The 27,317-nt window shown below is 44.2% G+C and overlaps 1 protein-coding gene across 2 annotated transcripts in view; it reads left to right on the forward strand.

Moving 5' to 3' along the window:
- The first annotated feature begins 505 nt into the window (after positions 1-505).
- Positions 506-27,317, forward strand: part of Palm2akap2 (PALM2 and AKAP2 fusion) — a 544,596-nt gene continuing 517,784 nt past the window's right edge. The window contains exon 1 of one of the 2 annotated variants that reach the window (XM_045153745.1): positions 506-570. The gene's annotated coding sequence lies outside the window, so the exon portion shown is untranslated. The remainder of the gene's footprint in view (positions 571-27,317) is intronic. The other variant, XM_045153748.1, reaches the window with a different exon arrangement.

Below are 27,317 nucleotides of genomic sequence, written 5' to 3' on the forward strand. Positions count from 1 at the left end.
TGTGTGTGTGTCTTCGCTATTTGCAGAGGCTAGAAGCTCTTTGCAACTTCCAAGAGGCCAGAGCTGCCACCTTGCCAATGACTCAATCGTTTCCCTGTGCCCCATGGGCTGTGCCAGCCGCCCCTCGTCGTCCCCTCCCACCCGTGCCCCTCCTACATCCCAGCTCCACGGGGTCCCAGGAGAGTCTCCGGCGCACCTGGCACCTCGGGCGCGGACGGACCCCCCCCCACCCACTCCTCGAGGGGTGGCCACCTCGCCCCGTGCCCAGCTTCGCGGGGCGCTCCCTCCCTGAACTCCTGAAGTGGAGAGAGCGGCTCGCCCAGCGCCCGGCGAACGAACCACGTTATCCAATTGCTTCCCGTTTTATTCGCAGGCTGGGAGGGAGCTGCGAGAGCCCGAGCGAGCGGTTCCCTCGCAAGCCTCCGAGGGAGGAGGGCGGGGAGGGGTGGACGGTGCCCGGCTCCACCTCGCGCGCGCGGCGGCGCGGCACAGCGCTCGGCCCCGGCCCCCGGTCCCCCCGCCTCCGGCACGGCACCGGCGAGCAGCGAGCGCCCGCAGCCCGGCCACGGAGTGAGTATCCCCGCGCCGCGCACCCGCTAGCTTGCCTCCCTGGGCACGTTGCCATGGCGACCGAGGCAGCCGGCCGATCGCCCGCTCGGTCCCGGTCCAGCCCGAGTGTTTCATTTCAGCCCCGTGTGTACGCCGCCGGGGCGTTTCTATAGCAGCCGCCGGCGGAGGCGGGAGGCGAAGGGTAGCCAGCTCCAGACGGCGGCGGCGGGGGGTCTCGGGCGGCTTCCCGGAGGGCCAGCCCTGCCTTCTGGAGGGCGATGCTGCGGAGGAGCCAGGCACGGTCTAGGGCCTCCTGGTCTTCACCCCAACCTTCTGTCTCTCTGGGAGCAACAGCCATTACTGCTGATTCCTAACCTTGCCAGCATTATTGGACTGCAGTTAAGAGCTGTGGGTGTGTGTGTGTGTGTGGGGGGGTGTCACTGCGGATTGGAAGCCATTGTGGCTTAGTGGGAAGGATGGTGAGTTGGTGGGTAACATGAGCCAAGGCTACAATGTGCTGGCTACAGGGCACCGTCAGGGAACCCAGAAGAATTGACTGGCCCCTGAAGGAAGGAGACGGAAACATACTAGCGCAGTCCCGAGGTTCAGTTTCAGCACGGGGCATCACGGGTACTGCATGGGAGGGTGGGGAAGAGGAGATGGCATGAAGAACGAGAGAGGCGGTACCCAGGCAAAGACACAATAAAGGGCATCGGGACTAGGCTCGCTCTCTCTCTGCGTTTCCTCCTGGTCACACTCCTAGGCTGCTGCAGCAGCAAGGCCACGGTGACAGGCGACAACCTAACACTCCAAGAAAGAAGAGCTTAGATCCCCGCTCCCTTACTCAGTGTGCCCTGGTCTCTTCTCACGGGTACACGCTGACATTCAGGCCATATGAAGTCCTAGTTCAGGCTGGAGATAACGTCAGGTTTTCAGATACCACGACCTCCATGCCAAGTCTGTGAACCCTAGATCGGGCTCTTACCCTCCTGCATGGCCAATTGTGTGGACGCAGTGTAACCCTCACCGAGCCTGAAGTCGAGAGCCCGAGAGCCGGTGTGACATGTTAGAAGCGAGGAGTGCAAGATCTCAGGCCTGGGCTGCTAATGGTGCTATTGATTTCCCACGCTATCACGTTAATGTCCCCGAGTCTTACTTCCCCTAATTGCACAACAGAGAAAGATTTCCCTTTTTCATGGTTAAGTGTTGTTGAGAGGATCCGATAATTTTTTATTATCTTTTGTAAAGGGCTTTGTGAATTGTAAAGTACAAACAGAAGGAGCGAATGCTGTGCTTAAGAACTGGGCTTTGTCAATTTGTCTGGGGTTGAGTCCTCTGACACATTGCTGAGTGATGTGAGATCTCTCTGGGCTTCATTTTCCCCATCTGGAAAATAGGAGTAAGTCTCTACCTGTGAGTACTGTCTCTGGTTTATTATTGCTACCATGTCTCTGGCCTTCTCCACTGGCATTTTATGGAGTCTCAGGGTGGCTGTAGGCTATACTTTTTTTTTTTTTTGGACAATTTAAAAGGGTAACCTCTGTTGAGGTGGAGCATCAAGCTTGGGTACTTGTGATAGAAACTGGGTAACTAAGGCTCTGGAATGTTCCATTCTCATTACTCGTGTTCCTAGACATGGAGATTTTCCTTTAGAAGAGATTGAATGAAGGTCAATAGTCTGTGCACAGTCAAGGCTACTCTGGTGTTAGGAAGGACGGTGACATTCACCCTCATACTCTCGTATTGGTGAATTTCTCTTGGTCTTAGCATTTGAGGGTTCCGTCACTGTGGAACAACACCCTCAGAACACTCTCCACCATTTCTTCCTGGCTACCTCACCTCTGAAGCTTTCAGGGAACAAGGGCTTTCTTTGTCACACTCCTCCTCTCTCTTCTCAAGGTCCCCATTACTGCTTCAGTCTGTTTTTGCCCCGTTGAGCCTGGGCCTTGGCTTTCCCATCTATATTCCAAAGTGTTCCTCACCTTTCAACCAACCTCTGCAATTTACAGCTGTCTGTTCATTGTCCTTCTTCCTTTACTTTATTAATAAATTAATATAATTAGTATTTTCCCTCTCCTCCCCGTCAGAATACCACCTTCTCTGTCCTGTGTGCTAATCCCTATACTTTCCTCAGGAATTCCAGTCCCCTCCCCCATCTCATCCTAGGCAGCCAGGCTGCTTTGAATGTGAGTGAAGTAGGCACTCATGTCTACTGGCCCAACTTCTATTGGTAACAACATTAATGTAAAGGGGAATGATATTCATGTAGTGTTTTTTTTCCATTTAACCAGTAAGTGTTCATTGAGGTCCAGTGATGGATGATAAAACAGTCATAATTGTTATCATCTGGGGTTAAAAGTCTAATAATGGATAGCTAGATTAAATCAGTAAGCACAAGCACATATATAATACAGGTGTCAACCATGCTGTGTAAGGAAAGGACACAGGACGTGACAGAAGGAGAGAATAGAATAGATCAGAGGGTCTGAAAAATTTCCCTGAGAAACTGATACTTAATGTGAGACCTAAGGATTACAGCCTGTGCAGGGCTGTGATATTACTTATGCTTTAGCCCCCACCCAAAGTCCAGAAATGGTAAAATAACACGAGGCTAAGGAGATAGCCAGTGTGTCAAGTGCTTGTTGCTGAAGCATGAAGACCTGAGTTTGAATCCTCCAGAACCCATGTAAAATCTGGGCCTGGTGCTATGTGCCTGCAATCCCCACATGAGAGGTTGAGATAGGCGTTCTTGGAGCTCACTGGCTGGCTAGTCTAGCTGCATAGTGAGCTCTGGGTTCAGCGAGACACCATGTCTCAAAGAATAAGGTGGGGAGAGGTTGAGTTAGACCCTGTGGTGGTTTGAATAGAATAGGTGACCCCCAATATATTCAGTTGTTTGTTTGTAGTTTGCATCTGTAGCCACTTGCTGGAGGAAATGTCACTGGGTGATCTTAAGGTGTGGTGGTGGGTTTCAGATTTCAATCTAAAGATATGCAAAGTGTGCCTAGCTGGAGCTCCTGAAGTGTGCTATATGGCTTTTGACCTTTCAGCTTGTACTTCTCTGTCTCTGCTTGGTCCTGTGAAAGCAGGCCAGTTTCTTCTGCCGTTATGGAACTTCCAATGGATCTATAAGCTTCAATAAAAATCCTTTCCTCCATAACTGTGCCTGGTCTGGAAGTTCATCTCAGCGAACCTGAAGCTGTCTACTACAGACCCCTTATGTCCAACTCTGGCCTCCACGTGCACAGGCACACATGCACATCTATGCCCCCTCATATAAATATATATGTACACCACACACATAAATAGATTATAAAAAAACCAACAACTGTCTTTTCTTCTGAAGGAACTTAAAACAGGTGGCTTCAAAAACTGACCATAGCTGAGCATCAGAAAGCTGTAACTGTCTGCCACTAGAGAGAAGGGGGACAGTCAATTAAGAAAGGAAAATTGAGGGCTGAGAAGGTGGCTTAGCATTTAAGGCACTTGCCTGCAAAACCTAAAGACACATGTTCAATTCCCTAGATCCCACATAAGCCAGACACACAAGGTGACCCATGCACAAGGTCACACGCACATCTGGAGTTTGGTTGCAGTGGTTGGAAGCCCTGGTGTGCCAATCTTCTCTCTTTCACTCACTCATCAAAAAGGACAATTGATAGTGTGTCAATATCAGATAGTCTTAGACACCTCAAAAGAGACTAAATGAAAATAAAACTTCTTAGTCACTTATTTATGAATATAATTGGTATTGATAGAATCAGAGCTTCTTAGTTTAAATAAAAAAAAGCTAGGAGTGGATGTGTAAAGAAGGCAGCCGATGATTGAATCTAGAATCATTTTTGCTAAAGTGCCCTTTCCGAGACCTTTCGATCAGAAAAGACAAACTCTGGAGAGCCAGACACAGGGATGATGTGGTCTGTGGATGCCAGCGCTCTGGGCACCGTGTTACAGATGAGGAATGGCAGCAGGTCCTCGGCCGCTGTCCTTAGCAGTGGTGTGGGCAGGAGACGGGTGTGGCTGTGGCAATGCACTTTAGTGTGTGCGCTCTCTAATTTGATGCCACATGCGTTTGCTTTGCCTCACACTTCTCTGGAACAGTCTGCAAAACAGTGTGGGATCAAAACGGCGCAGAGAACAGAGCACGGAACTCTTTGAATGGTGTCATTCCCACACATGCTGCCTGTCACAGCAGCCGCCGAGCAGCACTGACACCCTCCACCCCTGCCAGAGGCTGGCTTGTCACATGGGCGAAGGGCACATTTACATCACCCAGAGAAAGTCACACAGCGGCTAACAGTGAGGGTTTTGATTGGGGAAAGAGATGAAACAGGATCTCACTGTAGCTCAGGCTGGCCTAGAACTCACTGCATAGCCCAGGCTGGCTTCCAACTCATGACTCTTCTGACTCACCCTCGGCAAGGCTGGGATTATGAGCAGGTCCCACCACAGCTGCTTTCAAGCTGCATTTTGCAAAAGGACAAATCTAGGCTTACCAAGGTGTAAGTATGGTGAGAACAACGAATCACAAGATCGGGATCTAAAGTATATGCCTTCACTCATCAAGGCCACCTATTTAGCAGATTTTTACTGCATATTTTCTCTGTACTAAATGTGATAGGTAATTAGGATAAATGATGACCAAACATCTCTAACCTTGTCGTCAAGGAGTTTATGGGTTAGTCTGTAGTGACGACACATGCCGTGTGATGTTGAAGTGGTTTTCTTACTAACTCTATCCTCCTATGACACGAAATGTACTCAGTACTTTGTGGGCATTAAATAAATGTGCTTAAAAATGTAGGGGCTAGCCGGGTATGGTGGTGTGTGCCTTTAATCCCAGCACTCTGGAGGCAGAGGTAGGAGGATTGCCATGAGTTCAAGGCCACCCTAAGAGTACACAGTAATTCCCAGGTCAGCCTGAGTGGCAGTGAAACCCTACCTTGAAACAATCTGAAACAAAACAAAAAAGTAGGGGCTAGAGGTATAGTTTAATGATAGGTCATGTGCCTAGCATGTGTGAAGCCCTGGTTTGATCCTAAGCACTGAAAAAAAAAAAGTAACAAAATTTCAAGTTAATTTTTTTAAACTTTTTTTGTTTATTTTTATTTATTTATTTGAGAGCGACAGACAGAGAGAAAAAGGCAGATAGGTAGAGAGAATGGGTGCGCCAGGGCTTCCAGCCACTGCAAATGAACTCCAGATGCATGCACCACCTTGTGCATCTGGCTTACATGGGTCCTGGGGAATAGAGCCTTGAACTGGGTCCTTAGGCTTCACAGGCAAGCACTTAACCACTAAGCCATTTCTCCAGCTCATCAAGTTAATTTTTGTGTTTAACTTTTTATTAAGTAGGAAGTTGTCTGGATACATCATATGTTAGTAGCATCATTTCCATCCTCTCTACCCCTGCTCTGCTGAGGACCATCCTTAGCGAGGCTGCTGGTATTCCCGCCAGGTTTGTGCGGTGTACATGAGAGCAGCAGTCAGTCACTGCAGAGCCTCCGCACATCCCCTTCCTCTCGTGGCTCCTACATTCTTTCCACCCTGTCTTCGGCAAAATTCCCTGAGCCGTGGCGGGCGTGTCTGAAGTCCACTTCAGTGCTGCGCTCTCAGCAGTCCCCAGTTTCTGCCTTGACGTGTCTGGAGCGTGCTCTGTGTCTGTTTCCATGACGCTGGCGCTGGTTGACAGGCTCGCTATGGAAGTGCTCATCTCGCCAATTCCTCTGTGGTTTCACCTGGGCCCTGGCTGATGTGTGAGGATTTAGAGAGATTTAGGTGGGTGTAGCCTCTCTTGTGGCTAAAGTCTACTAAGAGCTTGTTGTTGGAGTCCACGATTTTGGTCTCCACAGAATTCTGACTTGGTTCCCAGACCCAGCTAAGGGCTCCTTTCCACTGAGCAGATCTCTCAGCCAATCAGAGCCATTGGTTACTCACCTAGGCTGGGTGCCACTAGTGCACAGGCATTTCCATCTTGTCAGGCTGGCTGCTTTGTTATAGCTGCGTTCCCTGTTACCACACAAGGTTGTTGGCCATTTTCCCCCAGCAGCCCACATAGCACTTTCCAGCCCTATATGGGCAGACCATCGGGGGACTGGCGTCCTTCGAGGTTCCATCTGGATCTCTCCATGTCCTGTGTTGGCAGTATGTGGTGTCTTCACAATACATCAGGCTGGAAATCAAGTGCTTTGACAGAAGCCTGTCTTGTTTGGGGGACCTCGAAGGTCTCTCTGACCAACAGCTCATTGTGGATCATGTCTGATTCCTGGTGCTGGGAGTTACAAGCTGGAGCCAAATGTTTTAGAGTTAAGCTTCATTCCATCCTCTCCAGGGCCCTTCTTTTTTTTAAGTATATTTTTAAAAATTCTTATTTATTTATTTGAGAGTGACAGGCAGAGAGAGAAAGAGGCAGATAGAGAGAGGGAGAGAGAATAGGCACGCCAGGGCCTCTAGCCACTGCAAATGAACTCCAGATGTGTGCGCCCCCTTGTACATCTGGCTAACCTGAGTCCTGGAGAATCGAGGGTCCTTAGACTTCACAGGCAAATGCTTAACCACTAAGCCATCTCTCTAGCCCTCCAGGGCCCTTTTTACCTGACAAATCTGCGTAACTCCTGTTGAGGGTTGCATCATTTAGTCTGTTATCCAGGAGAAGGGTTTCTATGGAACAAATTCATTTTGGATTTAGTTTTGTGTGTATTTCCTCCACCCTCTTATTCCCTATCCCTGACAAACTTTTGTTCCTATTATCTGACCCTTGAATTGCCTGTCTGGTATGCCTGTAACGGAAGGTGTTCCAGGTGAGGGAGCACATGCAGCATTTGTCATTCTGTGCTTTTGTGAGTTTGCTTAGTATTATCTGTTCTGAGTCCATCCATTTTCCTACAGATTTCATTGTATTATGTTTTCATTTATTTATTTGACAAAGAGAAAGAGAAAGAGGGAGGGAGAGAGGGAGGAAGGGAGAGGGAGAGAGAAAGAGAATGGGTGCACCAGGGCCTCCAGCTGCTGCAAACGAACTCCAGATGCATGCTCCACCTTGTGCATCCAGCAAACTGGGCCCTTTGGCTTTGCAGGCTGATGCCTTAACCGCTAAGCCATCCCTCCAGCCCTGTATTATGTTTTTAAAAGATGAGTAGAATATTATAGAATTTTTGAAGTAGACCTCCCTATTTTCCATTCTTTTCTCCAAATATCAGTTCCTAGAGGTGGTCGCCATGAGTGCTTTGGAAATATCCTTCCAGATTATTTACATGTTGGAATGTAAATACAGAGTGGGAGACATGTACTCACATGGGTAAATACTTCTTTACATAAGTGACATCACATATGCTGTCTGTGGCTGGCTTCTTCCTCCTCTCGTTATATTGTGCACACTTTTACACATATCAACATGCCCACATCTTATTTGCATTAACTAACTAGTCATTTACTGTGAGAGTATAATCAGCCAGCTTCTGGTTGGTGGGAGATTTGATTTGTTTCCATCTCTTCCTGTTATGTGCAATGCCACTGTGAACATCCTTGGAAACTTGGAAAATGAATTTAAGTACTACTTTCTAAAGACAGAATTTCAATTTTATCAGACACCATTAAAGTCTCCACAAGGCTGTACCATCTGTATGCCATCATATTATTACCAGTGACATTTGAAAGCCCTTACCACCTCGTGCTTTGTAGGGCTAAGTGTTAGATTTGGACCTAAATGGAATCAGATCTCCAGCAGAAGTTCATTGATGGCTTCCTCTTTCTGAACGTCTTATATGGATTTGGTACTTAGCTGAAAGATTTGTTTCTAAGCAGGACCCAAAGATATTAAATTCTGGATATATGTCTCTGAATAAACACATTGACTGTATACGATAACTTTAGAATCATGGATTTGGGATGTATTTCAGTTGATAGAATGTTTATCTGCCATGCATGAAGTCCTGGGTTTGATTCCTAGTACCCCATGAGTTAAGCATGGTAATACATGACTCTAATCCTAGCCCTGGGGAGATAAAGACAGGGAGGTCAGAAATTCAAAGTCACCCTTGGAATACATAGCGAGTTCAGTGTTAGACCTGTCTCAAACAGAGCTGGGGCAAGGGGATAAAAGAGTATGACCCGGTATATTTTATATAAAACAAAAATTTAAAACAAGAGAATCATGTCTTTTCCTCTCATATTTTATATATTGTTGTTCTGTGGTATTCTAGCATTGGCTGTTACTCTGGAAAGTCTGAGGTTACCTAATTATTTCTACCTTGAGGGTGGCTTGATACCTATCCTCCCCTACTCTTATAATTAAAAAATATTTAATTTATTTACTTATTTGGGAGAGAGGGGGAGACAGAGACAGAGAGAAAGAGAGAGAGAGAGAGAGAAAGAGAGAAAGAGGGGGAGAGAATGAGCACACTGGGGCCTCTAGACAGAGCAAATGAACTCCAGATACATATGCCACCATGTGTATCTGGCTTACATGGGTTCTGGAGAATTGAACCTGGGTCCTTTGGCTTTGTAGGCAAGCACCTTAACCACTAAGCCATCTCTCCAGCCCTACTGTTATAATTTTATTTTATTTTTTGAACTTGATTCTCACAGAATTATTTTTTTAATATTGCTATTTACTTATTTTCAAGAAGAGAGAGGGAGAGAGAATGGGTGTGCCAGGGCCTCTAACCACTGAAAATAAACTCCAGATGCATGTGGCACTTTGTGTAACTGTCTTTACAGTGGTACTGGGGAATCAAACCCTGGTTGTTAGGCTTTGCAGGCAAGTTCCTTAACCACTGAGCCATCTCTCCAGCCCCTCTGATAGAATTATTTTAAGCACTGAAAGCTTTGTTACTTCTTTGTGATATATTTTTTTACTGCAAGCCACTGTCTTAGTGTATCTTGGAAAAATTAAGGCTCCTTTGATCTGAAGATTCATGTATTTATTTGTTTGTTTGTTTTTTGAGACAGTGTGTTGTTGGTTTGAATGTGAAATGTCCCCTTTAGACTCATGTGTCTGAGTACTTGGTCCCCAGCTGGTGGCACTGTTTGAGAAGGTTGAGGAACCTTTGGGAGATAGAGCCTTGCCCCAGCCCCGCTTCCTGTTCCTTTCTCATTCCTGTGACTAGCCACACTCATCTCCTGTCAGAGGGCCTTCCTTGACACACTAGACTATATCCCCTAGAACTGTAAGCCAAGACAAAGACCTCTTCCCGTAAGATGTGTCTTTTCAGGTATTTGGTAACAGCAGTGAGGAAAGTAACTAATACTCAAGGTCTCACTGCAAGTCCTTGGCTGGCCTCACACTCGTGATCCTGCCGCCTCAGCCTCCTGGATTGCAGGTGTGTGCCTCCATCCTTGCCTGCTTTTGTTTTTATAAAGACATTTTATTCATAGTTTTCAACTTACAAAAATTCGTTTGTTCTGTTATCTGTTACAGGAGCAGCTCACAGTTATGCTTTCTGTACCTATTAATTTTAAATTGCTTTCATTTTTCCCTTGAGTTACCCCCAGGTCTTTCTTATGCTTAAAAATCTGTAGGTAATTGACTCTCTTTTTCTAAAGCAATACTTGCTTGATTCTTATTCTGATGTAGCATTCACATTTGTGATGGTTTTATTGTTACCTTCAATTATTTTTCTTGACTCTTGCTAACTCACTTTGTGCTTATTTCCAAAGGGCTCATAATTTCTCTAATTTTTTGCATCTGTGGAGACTAATTTAACTGAAAATGCCATGCACTCTTGTGTTTTTTTCTGAAGTGTATTTGTCTCTGCTATTTGCCTGGAAATCTTTTGCTAAAAAAAAAAATCAGTAACTGTGCATGCAGCATATATGCATGTTGAAGGCTTTGTACTCACTACCTATTTCCATATGGAGAAAATTCTTTCCAAACCTGCAATGTGCTGTACAAGAAAGAGGGATGGAGACATTTTGGGGATAAACTGACTTGAGATAAGACTTTTTATCTCACCAACACTTCTTCTAAGTTTGTCATGTTTTTGTTTCAAAAATACCTCTTAATGACTGAGTAGACAAACTTGTGTGATCACATATCCCAAAGTTCTCTCAATCTCTCTCTCTCTCTCTCTCTCTCTCTCTCTGTCTCTGTAGGACAGGCAAGTATTTATTACTTATTTTACTTGTTAGTTGCTTTGATTAGCACCTGCATTCATTACTTTTCTCATTGCTGTGACAAAACAATGAAAAAAGCAATGGAAGGAAGCAAGGGTTTATTTTGGCTCACAGTTTGAGGGTGAGTCCATTATGGTGGGGAAGTCATGGGGGAAGAAGTATGAGGTCCTGTATCCAGTCAGAAACACGAGAAATAATGGTTGGTGCTCAACTTATTTTCTCTTTAGTCAGTCCAGGACCCCAGCCCATGGGATTTGTCCCTCTTCCTTACATTCAGGTGGGTCTTCTCTGCTCTGTTAAAACTTTCTGGAAATATTCTCATAGACACATTTACAGGGGTGTTTTCATAGTGATTCTAAATTTCATCAAGTTGTAATGAAGATCAATTATCACAGCATCTATGAAGTGAGATGGGAGCAACTCACCTACCAAGATAATTGTGATTTTCTTTTCTTTTCCTATATTTTTTTTGTCTTCAGATAATTCTTCTGCACTGTTTTAAGTTTTCAGGTTTCAAAGATAACAGGATGGGGCTGGAGAGATGGCTTAGTGGTTAAGCACTTGCCTGTGAAGCCTAAGGACCCTGGTTCGAGGCTTGATTCCCCAGGACCCACGTTAGCCAGATGCACAAGGGGGTGCATGTCTGGAGTTCATTTGCAGTGGCTGGAGGCCCTGGCGTGCCCATTCTCTCTCTATATCTGCTTTCTCTCTGTCTGTTGCTCTCAAATAAATAAATAAAAATAAACAACAACAACAAAAAGATACAAGGATGGATGGCTCATGTTTCCTCTGGTAGTCATTCTTGGCTTTAGTTGCCTATGAAGCCAGCTGCTCTATATAGGTTACACCTCTTGTCCCCCAACCTTGGGCCTCCCTGAATTTGTTCTTTTCCTAGAGAGGAATTCGAATGCATTGACTTTTAGATTTTACATTGACTTAATTAAGATCTTACTTTGTGGAGGAAAATCTTTGCAGTCTGTGATTTCAATTTATTTTTATTTTTATTTTTTGAGGCACAGTCTCACTGTAGCCCAGGCTGAACTGGAATTCATCCTATAGCTCAGGCTGACCTCATACTTATAAGGCAATCCTCTTCCCCCGGGCTCCCAAGTGTTTGGATTAAAGGCGTGAAACACCATGCCTGGCTTGATTTCAGAATCTTAACCTTACTGATTTCACAAGACATGCAACTTTCTTTCTGACTTTTATTCTTTAACTCATTTCTGCATGTTTCAGGTAGTTACAGAGAAAACTTGCCTTTGTTAAATCTTTGAAGGACTGAGTCATGAATTTTACATTCCTATAAAATATTGAATGCTATCAAATAACATTGCCATTGACAAATTCATTTTTATTATGTATCGATTTTCTCTCAGTTCTTAGGACTATATGTGGCAACATCATTCATGAATGAAGCAGTCAGTTTGTCTCAGAGAGGAATCTTGAAAGGGTGTGCGTGGCGGGTATGCTGCATCTCACACTTTAACTCCATACTCTGTCTTGGCCTGAGTTTGACTTCTCTGCTTTGCATCAGCTTTGTATGCTTTGCAACTTGGAGGCTGGAGCTGGAGGCAGCTGGCCGCCTTCAGTGCACAGAGAGGAAACTGAAGAATCCTGCTGCTCAGCCAGCTCTCTCCTTTTTATATTTTAATTGGCAAGCAGAGAGAGAGAGGGAGAGTCAGAGAGAAAGAGAGAGAGAGAGGGAGAGAGAGGGAGAGAATGGGCATGCCATGGCCTCCAGATGTCTGCCCCACCTTTTGCTTCTGGCTTTATATAGGTACTGGGGAATCGAACTTGGGTTGTTAGGCTTTTAAAGGCAAGTGCAATCTCGATATCCCCTCTGTCCTTTTAAATAGGCCAGGACTCCTGCCCATGGAATGGTACCAGTCATAGTTAAGGAGGGTCTTCCCACCTTAATTAATCTAATCAAGATAATCCCTCACAGATGTTCACAGTGGCCACCTAATTTACAGAATCCCTCACAGGTGATTTTAGGTCTCATCAAATTGACACTCAATATAAGTTGTCACACAGATGAAATGTCATAGCAAGGACGACATAAACCAGATGAAATTTAGGAGTCCAGGGATACTTAAATCTAAGTCTTAGCTTTTGGGATTAATTTAGCATGAAACCACTGTAGCTAATGCCTGGACTAATTATCTTGCAACTGTTTAAGACTGATTTCTTTTTTGAAAGAAATATTTTATTTATTTGAGAGAGACGGAAAGCGAGAGAGGCAGATAAAGAGAGAGACAGAAAGAGATAGAGAGAATGGGCTACTGCAAATGAACTCCAGACGCATGAGCCACCTTGCGCACTTGGCTTACGTGGGTCCTGGGGAATCGAGCCTAGGTCCTTAGGCTTTGCTGGCAAATGCCTTAACTGCTAAGCCATCTTTCCAGTCCATAAGACATTTTTCTTAGAAAAAGCATCCCAGTCAGTTCCAATATGAAACGTAATTTGAAAATTAGACTTACCTTCATCTATCTTTGCTTGCACCAGTGAATCCGTGACTAAGGCTTCCTCCATGATGCTGCAGTGTGCTGGAGAATGCCTGCCCCCCTGAGGAACCGGAAACTCAGTTTCTTTCAGATGACAGTGCAGAGAAAAATCACTAACAAAACAAAAGAAAAGAAATGAAACAAAAGAGCAAAGCAGGAAAATAAAAATCAAGAGAGCCCTTGCCAGGGAATTGGTGTGCTGAAACTGTATCATAAGCTTCAGGACCACCGAAAGGCATTGAATACTGCCAACCTGCAGCTACCAGACCTTCAGAGAAGCCACTCGAACACTGGGTTCAGGAATTGTGTGTGTGTGTGTGTGTGTGTGTGTGTGTGTGTGTGTTTACATATGTGCTGTGGCATAAGTGTCAACCCTCATCTTCTACTTTGAGTCAGGGTCTCCTGTTCACTGCTATGTTCTACAGGTGAGCTGGCCCACAAGTTCTGGGAGATTCTACTGTCTCTACCTCCTCCATCCCCACAGGTGCACTGGGATCACAGACGCTCATGCTACCCTAGCTGGAGGTCTGAACCCAGATACACTTATGCAGCAGGTGCTTTATCCATGGAACCGTCTCCTAGCCAAGTTTTTTTTTTTTTGCATGTGTATGTGTGTGTGTGTGTGTGTGTGTGTGTGTGTGCACGCACACATATGTGTGTTCATGTGGAAGCCAGAGGTGAATGTTAAGGTCTTCCTCAGTTACTCTCCATTTGAGACAGGCTTTCTCACAGAACCTAGAGCTCACCAATTCAGCTAGACCACCTAACTAGTGAGGCCCAGGGATTCACTTGTCTCTGCCTCCCCAGTGATGACTTTATAGGCACATACCACCATGCCTGACTTTTTACTTTTTATTTTTAAAAATATTTTGTTTGTTTATATCAGAGAGGGAGAGGAAGATGCAGAGAGAAAGAGAGAATGGGCACACCAGGGCCTCCAGCCACTAAAGCTAAGCCATCCCTCCAGCCAAGGCCATTAACTTTAAATGCTCTGCACTTTGCTCTGGAAAAGGCAAGGTAAGACTTCTATTGGAAGGATGGAGGAGTTCAAAATTGTCCCTGAGGCCAAGGAGGTGACTTGGTGAGTAAAATGCTTGCTGTGCAAGCATGATGGCCTGAGTTTGAATCTCTAGCACCCACATAAAATACTCAGGCATGGGTCAGGTGTGGTGGCACACGCCTTTAATCCCAGAATTTGGGAGGCAAAGGTAGGAGGATCACTGTGATTTCAAGGCTACCCTGAGATTATGTGGTCAATTACAGATTAGCCTGGGCTAATGCAAGACCCTACCTCAAAAAAAAAAAAAAAAAAAAAGAAAGAAAGAAAGAAAGAAAAGAAAAGAAAAAGCAGAGATGGCTTATCAGTTAAGGGACTTGGCTGAAAAGCCTAAAGACCAGGTTTGATTCCCTAGTACCCACATAAGCCAGATGCACAAGGTGGTGCATGCATCTGGAGTTCATTTGCAGTGGCCCTGGGTGCCCATTCTCTCTATCTGTGTCTCCTCTCTCTCTCACATAATTTTTCAAGGTAGGGTTTTGCTGTAGCCCAGGCTGACCTGGAATTCACTATATAGTCTCAGGGTGGCCTTGAACTCGCCTCCCAAATGCTGGAATTAAAGGTGTGTGCCACCACGCCCCATATTTTTTTTTTAAAAAAGGGGGTTTGGGGAAATGGCTTAGTGGTTAAGGCATTTGCCTGCAACACCTAAGGACTGTAGTTCATTTCCCCAGGACCCACGTTAGCCAGAAGCACAAGGGGGCGCACGCGTCTGGAGTTCCTGTGCAGTGGCTGGAGGCCCTGGCGCGCCCATTCTCTCTCCCTCCCTCTTTCTCTGTCAAATAAATAAATAAAATATTAAAAAAATTAATGGCCTCAAGAACAAGGTCATAGCTCAGAAGACAGCAGCACCTCTCACTTTGTGGCTTTTTCAGGTTTGGGGTGGGGCTTGAGATTCCCCATCTTCCAAAGGAGTTGGATGCAGGCAGTGGGGGGAGGGGGAGTCTCATCCTTCACACTACCTTGGCCAGGTTTCCTGGCAAGGAATTTCACTGGAAAACATACAACACAAAACCTGGTTGTTCATTTTATTTCTCATAACTTAGCATCTCCATGTGAATGGGTAAAGTAAAAAGGTTTGCAGTGGCTAGAGGCCTTGGCATGCCCATTCTCTTTCTCTCTCTAATTAAAAAAAACAACTGGGCTGGGGAGATGGCCTAGCGGTTGAGCGCTTGCCTGTGAAGCCTGAGGACCCCGGTTCGAGGCTCGGTTCCCCAGGACCCACGTTAGCCAGATGCACAAGGGGGCGCACGCGTCTGGAGTTCGTTTGCAGAGGCTGGAAGCCCTGGCGCGCCCATTCTCTCTCTCTCTCCCTCTATCTGTCTTTCTCTCTGTGTCTGTCGCTCTCAAATAAATAAATAAATAAAAATTAAAAAAAAAACAACTGTTTACAAGCTAGATAAGGGTAATCTTATCTTTTAAATATGAGTGTGAAAATGTCATCATTCGAAAGTCTAGATCTATGTTTTCTTTGGCCAGTTCTTTGATATTTTAAAAATAACTGCTGAGGGGCTGGGAAGATGGCTCAGCCATTAAAGGCACTTGCTTTTACAGACTGCTGGTCTGGGTTCAATTCCCAAGCCAACCACATTAAGTGGATGCAAAAAGAGAAGCAAGCATTTGGTGTTTGTTTGCAGTGTCAGGAGGCCTTCTCCCCTCCCATGCATCCCCTCTCACAAAATAAATATGTGCAAATGAATAAAAATTAAAATCTTCCGATGAATCTAATCGTTCGCGGTGCTATGAGCCAGTGCTGTCTGGTATGGGCAGGGCCATCCTCACGTGGCGCTGCTGCTCTGATGAATGGGGAATGGGTTGTGCCGGAACCAAGATGCTGCTGCTTTGTTTTCTGAAACAGATCAGTCAATAAGCTTGGGGACCCTTACTGCTAAATGACAGGAAAGCACAGTCTCTTATAATGAGTAATTTGAGGCCGGAGAGATGGCTCAGCAGTCAAGGCATTTGCCCGCAAAGTCAAAGGACCCAGGTTCGATTACCCAGGACCCACATGAGCCAGATGCACAAGGGGGCGCAGGCATCTGGAGTTTGTTTGCAGTGGCTGGAGGCCCTGGCGTGCCCATTCTCTCTGTCTCTCTCTCTCTCTCTCAAATAAATAATGAGTAATTTGAGCACAGTACAATTTATTTTTAGTACACATGTATGCATATTTGCATGTATGTGAGCTCACATATATGGGAGGATGCATGTGTGTGCATGTGTTCATGAAGTCTAGAGGTTGACTTTGAGTATGTTGCTCAATCACTCTCCACAATATTTTTAAAGTTTATTATTTATTTGAGAGTGAGCGAGCAAGAGAGAGACAGATATATAGAAAGAAAATGGGCACATCAGGGCCTCTAGCCACTGCAAATGAACTCCAGATACGTGTGCCACCTTGTACATCTGGCTTATGTGGGGTACTGGGGAATCAAACCTGGGTCCATAGGCTTTGCAAGCAAGTGCCTTAACTAAGCCATCTTTCCAGCACGTCCACAGTATTTTTTGAGACAGGATTTCTCACTGATTTGGCTAGAAGAAGCTAGACAGCAAGCCTCAGGGGTCTTCCTGTCTGCTTCCCCAGTGCTGGGATGACAGGCATATGTTGCTATGCCTGGCTTTTTATTCCTGAGCCATCTCTCTAAGCCCTTCTCCCTGTATTAGAGTTTTAAGTTAGTGTTTTCATTTATGTAAGATGAGAGTTATCTCCCCAGTTTTTTCATTCTCAGTGTTTCAAGCTAGCCTTTCTAAAGATAACACACATTTGAGAATTAAACTGTACTCTCGATTGCTTAATGAAATAATGACTCGGAACCTAAGTAGGTTCAGGCGAATTGAAACACGATGTCTAAGGATGCTGTGTGTCCCTGTCCTCATCAGCTGCACAGTGTGCGCTCCTCTTGGTTCCGCTGCACGTCTTGACACTCAAAGCTTTCCGTCCCAGTGCGCGTCTGACTTCACTGCACGCAGGTTCTGCTCTGCGAACGACAAAAATCTAATATGTGTATGTGAGTATGTGCATGTATGTTTGTGTGCGGCTGTACTTTTTAAGGCCTCCTAAAATTTCGCCTTTGAACATGCATCTCTCTGTTCTTTCCTACCATCCTTTTTTCCACACTCATCCTTCTCTTGGGCATTAGGGAAAAAATTCCTAAAATTGAACCCCCCAAGTTGCTGGGAAAAAAATTGGCACCTGTCCCCCCTCTGCGTAAATTTCCCTACCCACAAGATTGGTGCACAGGTCTCTCTCAGTGACAAAATTTGCCTTTATATTTGCTTATTTATTAATTTAATTTAATTTTGTATTGCTGGGGGTCAATCTCAGAGCCTCACACGTGGCAGACAGGACTTCTACTGCAGAGCTACATAATCAGCCTCCAGAGGTTTGAATAGTCCATGGTACACAATAGAGATCAAGGCAAATATATAGTATGAACAATAAGTGTGAGTGGTATACATATATACGTACATAGAAATATCACATCACTTTCAACACTGCAACCACCTAAAAGCATATCAAACAGTGGCATAAAGCATATTCACCTTGTGTATAACCTTCATCACCATAACTTCCAGAACTTTCCCATTATCTCAAACGGAAACTCAATACTCATTCACCAATAACGTCTTATTCCTCTGCCTCTCCCTATATTCTGCTTTGCTTATGAACTTACCTAATTGAGGTGCCTCATGTAGGTACAGTATTTTTGCTTTGTATCTGCCTGATTTAATTTGGCATAATATTTTCCATGCTCATCCAATTTTGCAGCATGTGTTAGAATTTCAATCCTTCTGAAAAGATGAGCAATATTCTTTTCTATGGCTGTGTGTATTTTATCCTCTTTCATCTGTTGTGGGATGTTTGAGTTGCTTAGACTTTCTGAATCTCATGAATAAGTGCCTCGGGCAATATGGGTATATATGCATCTTCTTGAATCATTCTTTCAGTTCTTTAGAGTGTAAGGGTCAGTGGATGTTTCTTGAAGACCTATAAGCCAGGTACAATATTTCCTAGATCCTGGGGATACAGAAGAAATGAATAGAGTCCCAGCCCTCACATACATAACATAAATGATAAGTAAATAATTTTAGGTACTGATAAATTAAATATGAGAAAAAATTAAGAGTTCACTTAGATCTTTGAGAGTGGAGTGAGAGGTGAGGAAGATGATGGTGGTGAGGTCTGAGACTGGCCTCGTAGGGCTTTCTAGACTCCTATATTAGTGACTTTTCTCTTTGTTGTGACAAATACTAGGTAAAAACACTTAGGAAAAGAAGAGTTTGTTTCGGTTTACAGTTCAAGGGGAAGTAGTCTATCATGACAGGAAAGACATGGTGAAACAGCTGGTCACACTGAAGCCCAAGTCATGAAGCAGAGAGCTATGAACGCTGATGCTCAGCAAGCTTCTTCCTTTCTGTTCCGTCTAGAACCCCAGCTTATAAGGACAGTGCTGCACATATTTAGGGTGAGTCTTCCTGCCTCAGTTAACCTAATCCAGAAAATTCTTCACAGACACACCAGACATCTGCTTGCTTGGTGATTCTAAATCCTGTCAAGTTGATAAGCCAGATTAACTATTATACTAGTGATGACCTGAACATCTCCCAGTAGACCACACATCCCAATGCTGCCACTCTGGGAATTACAGTTTTACCCCACGAACATCCAGGGGAACTTTCAAACCATGCAAGCTCTGATGATGAAAGGGTTTTAAGCAGAGAAATGGCATGATGTGATTTGTGGATTGGTAAAATAGCTTTAGCTGCTATGTGAGGAATGGCCAGTAGGGGGCAGAAGAGAATTCAGGGCAAGGTTAGTAGGCTGATCAATATTACAGAAAGGTTTGAGGGTGTTTGGACTGATGGCTATAGCAGTTGGGATGGAAGGAAGTAGAGTTCCTACAGTCTTTGAGGAGAGAATTCATAATTGGGATTACTAACAACAGGCTGACATCATGAATACACCCTACGGTGATTGATATAAAGGAGGCTCGTTCCCCACATTGCTTCTCAGCCTCCTCAAGCCCTGCTCTCACATACTCCTGCAGTGATACCATCAGAGTTTAAAAGATAAATGGTTCCTTCCAACTTTCTTGAAGTTTTCATGATGTTAACCCAGAACAAAAAAGCATTATACCTCTGCTTGTGGCTGAAATCCTTGAACATTGAAAAGTGAGTTCTCAGAGAAAGAAATGTTAGTGAATCACATGAAAGAACAGGGGCCCCCAGGGTCTCATTCTCTGTGGTCTGCTTTCCTCACATTTTTCAACACTGTGAGATCATGTCAGATTTAGGAGAAAACCAGCCCTTAATCATCTGAAGTTTGTGACTGTTCATGTCTTCAGTAGATGGCCTTTCATTGGGGCTGTGGAATATAATGATTCAGTTTTGTTTTTTTTTTTTTTTTTTTTTTGAGGAGGTAGAGAGAATGCTCTTGCTTCCTAAACCAGCACATTTTAGGCTGAGAAGAAAGCTTTATTTGAGAGGAATCAGTCAGTTGTTAGCATCTTTGGGGAAAATAAATGTAGTATGGTGTTTTCTGGTGAGAATATATATATATGAGAGAGAGAGAGAGAGAGAGAGAGAGAGAGAGGTGATCAGTTGAAGGTCTTAAGAGTAGAGGAGAGATGTGAAGAAGGAAATGAGGGGAAAAGAGAGCTAGAGAGGAAGAGAGGTGAGACACAGGCAAACATGGCGGAGAGGAGAAGGAGGGAAGGAGGGACAGAGGGAGGGAGAGGGAGGGAGGGAGGAGGAGAGGAGAGAGAGTAGGAAGGAGGGAGGAGGAGAGGAGAGAGAGAGAGAGAGAATGGAAGGTTCATTGGCCTGGTAGAGGGAGTTAAGTAGATTTGGAGGACTGTGTCTTCAGAGCACTGAGGTATAGGGAATGTCAGCTGGGCTGGGTGTTTGCTGATGAGCAGGAAGCTGGGTCACTGATTCAAGAACCTGACTTTTGTCTGCTCAGAGCACATTTCTGTGGGTCTCAGGAAGTGAAATGAAAAGTGACAATACCTGGCAGCCAGGGGGCGGCAGTGGAGGTCATGAAGAAGGGTCAGTTTTATAATGATTGAGGACCTAGCTCACAGAGTAATATTTTTGACAGATTTCATGTGTACTGTGACAGATACAATGAGAGAGGACTCATGAAGGGGCCAAGGCATTTTGGCTTGCATGGTAGTTAAATGAAGTATCATTTGCTGAGAGAGGAAATCCCTGTTTTGGGGAAGAGGAGAAGGTTGGATTTAAGATGTCTATTGGGTATCCAAATGGAAATGTCAAGGAGGTGATTAACTATAATGAGTCTTATTTAGGGGGATTAAGGCACTAAATTATGGAGTCTTCTGTTCATGGGTGGTGTTTAAGGTCATGACAGTCATGAGATCCTATATGTTCAGTGTAGATGCTGTAGAGTAAACAGAGACAAGATCACAACTGATAGCAAACTTTCCACTATTTTATAGCCAATAGTTTCAGGATCTTTATCTACTATTTCCATAAATATGACTTTCCAAAAATCTCATTAAAATGCATATGACATATACATATATGTATGTATAAATACATAATATGAACATTTATATCAAGAAAATTTAAAAATAATGGGGTTAGTACATCAGTGTCCATATATAATAAAGATTTCAAATAATTCAGAAATGAAAAATTAACCTACTAAAAACTCATAGCTTGCTTAATATGTAAGGGCAAACAATCCCTTCACAAACAAGAATAACATAGTAATCCCACAGCATGACTTCAATTAAACATAGAACAAAAAACCTTACATGTAGTAAAAGTAGAAAAATGTGATAAGAAGTTTGTGAAATTTGAATGGAGGAAATAGCAGTTCTATTATTGGCTGAAGTATTCAAGAGTCTGTGAATGTTTAGAGTTGTTAGATACCAGATAAATACACAAAAATCACTTTTATTCTAATGATCTCACAATGTACAAGTAGAAAATCTAGTGTATCATATAAAAATATAATCTAAACAGCAACAAAGCATGAGAAGTACCTACAAACGAATCTAACACAGATGTGTTGGGGGAGGGCTGATCAAAACCTAAGAGGATATAAGTAAATCATGTGGAAACCTACTTTTTTGGACAATGAAACACTCAGGAGCCATAGATTTTTACTGGAAGGTTTTCATTGCCAGGGTTGGGATACCTTCCAGTGAGTTATTGGTCAGGGAGGTCTCTGATGCCCCCCCCAAAATTCCAGGCCATTGCCAAAGCCCTTGGTTTCCCACCAGGAATAGATGGTAAGACCCTATTGCTGAAGACTACACATACTTGGGCTACAAGGCCACTGAGAAATCCTGCTGGAACTGAGCTGAAAACCTCCTCCATGTAGACCAGCTAACAGAAAGCTGGAAGAAGCCATTCTGCATGCAGTTCAATGGGAGAGAGAGCGAGAAACCAGTGAAGATGACTCACCAGTGGATGCTGCAAGCCTTATATTTTGCCAGCCAGACCAAATGAGCCAACGGGTGCAATAGTGGCACATCTGTCATGGTGGAAACCAACTGCCCTCTAATTGGACTGGAGGCCCGCTCCAAGGGAGGAAATACATCCCTGATACTGAAAACCTACAACAGGGCAGTAATGAGCCCTAGGGGTGTAACGTCTGCTGATGTCTGGCTAAATGTATATACTATGCTCATCAAACTTCCCAGTAAGCACTTCTTTTAATGTTCATACCCATATATTACTGCTACTCTCACTTTTGGAAGAGAACCTTCTGTTTTCAGATGGCAGTTACCTTGGGATGACTCAGAAGGCATCATGGTGCTGAGAAGTGACAGAGGTGTGCTCAGCACTGCAATATCTCTGTCACACATTCCAAGGCTTAGGGTCCATTGTGGAAGAGGTGGCTGAAAGAATGTAAGAGCCAAAGGAAGGTTAGGACTCCTTACAACATACTCCTCCAGACACAAAATGGCCTAGATATCCATGACCCCACAGTATCTGACACTACCTACACAAGACCATCATAATAGGAAGAAAAGATGATGACATCAAAATAAAACAGACTGGGCTGGAGAGATGGCTTAGCGGTTAAGTGCTTGCCTGTGAAGCCTAAGGACCCCGGTTCGAGGCTCGGTTCCCCAGGTCCCACGTTAGCCAGATGCACAAGGGGGCGCACGCGTCTGGAGTTCGTTTGCAGAGGCTGGAAGCCCTGGCGCGCCCATTCTCTCTCTCTCCCTCTATCTGTCTTTCTCTCTGTGTCTGTCGCTCTCAAATAAATAAATAAATAATTTAAAATAAATAAATAAATAAATAAAACAGACTGACTGAGAGGGGGTGGGAATATGATGGAGAGCTGGGTTTCAAAGAGAAAAGTGGGGTGAGGGAGGGAATTACCATGGGATATTGTTTATAGTCATGGAAGTTGTTAATAAAAATAATTAAATTACAAAAATAATTTAGTACATCTTGCAAATTAATGTTTAATTCTGTGTATCTCTATAGATGATTCCCCTATCAGAGTAAATGAAGGAAAGATCTTTCAAACAAAGATGACACAATAATAAAAAAGATGTTGAGACTAGAGAGATTGGTCAGCAGTTAAGGCACTTTCCTACAAAGCCTAAGGACCTGGGTTTGATTCCTCAGTGCCCATGTAAAGCCAAATACACAAAGTGGTGCATGCACCTGGTGTTTGTTTGCAATGGCTAAAGGCCCTGGTGTGCCCATTCTCTCTCTCATAAATAAATAAATAAATAAATAAATAAATATTGTAAAAAAAAATGTAGCCTAAGGTGGCTATGGACTTCTAATCCTCTTGCCTTCTTCTTCTGAGTTCTGATATGACAACCATTGTGGTGGTTTGATTCAGGTGTCCCCCATAAACCTAGGTGTTCTGAATGCTAGGTTCCCAGCTGATGGATATTTGGGAATTAATGCCTCCTGGAGGGAGTGTATCATTGGGGGTGGGCTTATGGGCTTTATAGCCAGTTTCCCCTTGCCAGTGTTTGGCACACCCTCCTGTTGCTGTGATCCATCTTCTGTTGGCCAGGGGGTGATGTCCACCCTCTGCTCATGCCATCGTTTTCCCCTGCCATCGTGGAGCTTCCCCTCGAGCCTGTAAGCCAAATAAACCTCTTTTTCCTAGAAGCTGCTCTTGGTTGGGTGATTTCTAACAGCAATGCGAACCGGACTGCAACAGTAAAGTGGTACCGAGGAGTGGGATTGCTGCTAGACACCCGACTGTGTGGCTTCGGCCTTTTGGAGCTGATTTTCAAGAGGAATGTGGAAGGAGTTGAAACCTTGGCCTAAGAGATGCCTTGCAGTGCTGTAAGTACATCCTGATGGACTATTCTGGTCTGAGCTGAAAGACCTGAAGGCAGTAAGAACTATGGACTGTGAGGTTTGGCTTATGAGGGTGAGAAAGAGCTGTGCCTGGACTGGGCTAGCAGTTTGTGTGAGAAGCTTGCTCTTGTGCCCATGTCCTGAGAAGTTGTGCAGGGTTGCTTAGCGTAGAAATGAACTGGTGTGTGCAGAGGGATATGGCACAGAAAGGAAAATCTTTGGGTGAACTGTTGCCCGTTCAGCTGCAACTGAGAGATTACAACCTTTGAGACTGGGCTAGCTGACCTGCGCTAGGGCAACAAGAAGAATGTCAACTCTTTTGAAGGGGTCTGAGTGCTCAAGGAGTGTCCTGTTCTTCAAAGTCTGCTTTATTCCCCCCTGGATTAACAAATTGGCACCCTACCTGGTATTGTGGAGTATAAGAAATGCTGGAAAGTGGGTCATTGAGTTTGCAACACGGTCTTGTGTTTTGGAAATGGCCATGGGCAGTGTGAAGCAGGTTTGCTGGTTGCCTGCATAGAGACCCCATGGAGCCATGAGGATGAACCGTGGCTTGCAGTGGAGACCCAGTGGAGATGCTGGGACCATGAGATGGCTGCCGAGGAGCTGCCGGCCCCGATGAAGTTTCCCAGGACTGTGAGTAGCCTAGCTGGAGGGGCGGAATTGGAATGCCAGAGACTTGTTGCTGGTTAGAATTATCGGACTTGAAGATTTGTCACTGGCTAGAGTTGCTGGACTTGAAGCTACAGAGTTTGACGTTTGCCCTGGTTGTTTTAAATTTTGTATTGGTTGAATGTTTCTTTGCTATGCCCAATGCCATCTTTTGCAGTGTGAATATTTATTCTGTGCCATTCTGGGTTTTTTTGAGGTTATATTTTGGTATTATGGCTCAGTTAAAAGATCTTGAACTATGGGGATGTATGAACATCATTGAGATTGATAAAAACTATGGGGACTTTTAAGTCAGACTGAATGCATTACATTTTACATCATGCATGGATATCAGTTTATGGGGCCAGGGGCGGAATGTGGTGGTTTGATTCAGGTGTCCCCCATAAACCTAGGTGTTCTGAATGCTAGGTTCCCAGCTGATGGATATTTGGGAATTAATGCCTCCTGGAGGGAGTGTATCACTGGGGGCGGGCTTATGGGCTTTATAGCCAGTTTCCCCTTGCCAGTGTTTGGCACACCCTCCTGTTGCTGTGATCCATCTTCTGTTGGCCAGGGGGTGATGTCCACCCTCTGCTCATGCCATCGTTTTCCCCTGCCATCGTGGAGCTTCCCCTCAAGCCTGTAAGCCAAATAAACCTCTTTTTCCCAGAAGCTGCTCTTGGTTGGGTGATTTCTAACAGCAATGCGAACCGGACTGCAACAACCATGTACCACTATGCCCAGCCATAGTAAATTATTTTTAGCAACAGTCACTCCACTGTGCTGAAGACCACAAAAACTTAGTTCTGACTCTAGTTTTGGACACTTTGTCAGCCTTTTCCAGTCTTCCTTTTCCACCTGCCTTCTCCCGCCTTTGGTAACCACTATTCTACTCCACTTCCATATGATCAACTACTTTTAACTTCCACATACAAGTGAGAGCAGATGGTGTTTATCTTTCTGTAATAAGAAGGGTTTTTAAATAGGTTTATTGAAATAGACTTCAAATACCACACAATTAATTCACATAAAATATGCAGTCCAGTGGCTTTTACTATATTCAAAGTTATATATTTATATCATCAATTTTAGAACAAGTTAATTAGCTCAAGAAGATACCTTCACACCTTCCCTGTCACTCTAACTCCCCAATTTCCCAGCCCTTGACAACCCATTTTCTATCTATAAATTTTCCTATTCATGATGTTTCATATAAATGAAACCATAAAACATGTGGTCCTGTGTGGCTGGCTTCTTTTACTTAGTATAATGTTTCCAAGGCTTATCTGCATTGGAACATGTGCATACTTCCTTTCTTTTCATTGCTGCATAATATATCATTATATAAGTAAGTGTTTTTAAGTATTTGACACTACAAAGATACCAATCAGCTCTAAGTAAAATTACATCATACATGATTTTAGTCATGCCAATTTTATTCTAACTGAAACTATGCTATTCCATTAAAAACTTTTAAAAAGTTTATTATTTTTATTTTTATGACAGAGAGAGAGAGAGAGAGAGAGGGAGGGAGGGAGAATTGGCATGCCAGGGCCTCTAGCCATGGTATTCAAACTCCAGATTGGTGCACCATCTTGTGTAGATGTGTGACCTTGCATGCATCACATTGTGCATCTGGCTTACGTGGTACCTGGAGAGTCGAACATGAGTCCTTAGGCTTTGCAGGCAAGCACCTTAACTGCTAAGCCATCTCTCCAGCCCTAAAAACTTAAAAACATATATATTTTTTAATTTGAGAGAGGCAAAGAGGAGAGAGAGAGAGGAAAAGAATGGATGCACCAGGACCTCTAACCACTGCAAACAAACTCCAAACACATGTGCTACCTTGTGCATTTATGTGGGTACTGTAGAATCAAACCTGGGTCCTTTGGCTTTGCCAGCAAGCACCTTAACTACTAAGTCATTTCTCTAGGCCCCACTAAAAACTTTTTTATAGGGCCGGTAGTGCATATGTATAATCCCAGCACTTGGGAGGCTGAGGTAGGAGAATTGCAAGTTTGAGGCTGACCTGAGCCAATTAGCAAGTTCAAGATGAACAATAACAACACAATAAACACTTTTGTTAGAAAAATACAGATAAATGCTACATAAAGCAAACCAATAAAATAATTATACTTAAATGATGGGGTCTTAGAAAAAATAAATTTATTGTAACATTGTTTCCAGTGGCTTCTTGAGCTACAAACTCAACAAATTCATTCTTATTAATTACATGGCATTGGGGATTAAATCCAAGGCATTGCATTGCTCAGCAAGCACCCTATCTCTGTGCTATATCCCAAAGTATGTAATTGGAGGTATCTCTTTGTGTGTGTACGAAAGGGTGAGGGTGCACATATGCCATGGCACGTGTGGTGAGGTCAGAGGACAACGTTCACTGGCAGTCTTCACCTTCCACCTTGTGTGAGGCAGGGTCTCTCATTATTCACTGCTGTGTTCACCAGGCTAGCTGGCCTATGAGCTTCTCTGGGATTGGCCTGTCTCCATCTTTCTTCTCACTGTAGGCACATGGGGATTACAGACATTCACGCTACAGGTTGTGGCTTTACGTAAATTTTGAGGGTGAGTTAAGTGCTCTCATAGTCTTCCTTTACCCAGGTCATAGAGGTGGCATAACATACATATTTCTTTTACATTTTATGCAATTTTTACTTCTCTCCCACTCTCGGGTTTTTTGCATATGTATTTGTTTAGGGGCACATGTGTGTATGTGAGTGCATGTACACATGTGTGCATGCCTGCAGAGGCCAGAGGTTGACACTGGTTGTCTATCCTAGTTGCTTTCCACCTTATTATTTGATACAGGGTCTTTTTTTGGAGGCAAGCCCAACAGAATGGCCTTCTCTATGTGAGACAGAGAGAGAGAGAGAGAGAGAATTAGCATGTCAGGGCCTTGAGCCACTGTCATCAAACTCCAGACACATGCACCACCATGTGTGTGTGCATGACCATGTGCATGAATCACCTTGTGTGTCTGTCTTATGTAGGATCTGGGGAGTTGAACATGGGTCCTTAGGCTTCACATGCAAACACCTTAATCACTAAACCATCTCTCCAGCCCAGTATAGGGTCTTTTCTGAACCTAGAGGTCACTTGTTCATTTAGAGTAGCTAATC

The sequence above is a fragment of the Jaculus jaculus genome, chromosome 1 (assembly GCF_020740685.1).
Source record: "Jaculus jaculus isolate mJacJac1 chromosome 1, mJacJac1.mat.Y.cur, whole genome shotgun sequence".
NCBI classification, from domain to species: domain Eukaryota; kingdom Metazoa; phylum Chordata; class Mammalia; order Rodentia; family Dipodidae; genus Jaculus; species Jaculus jaculus.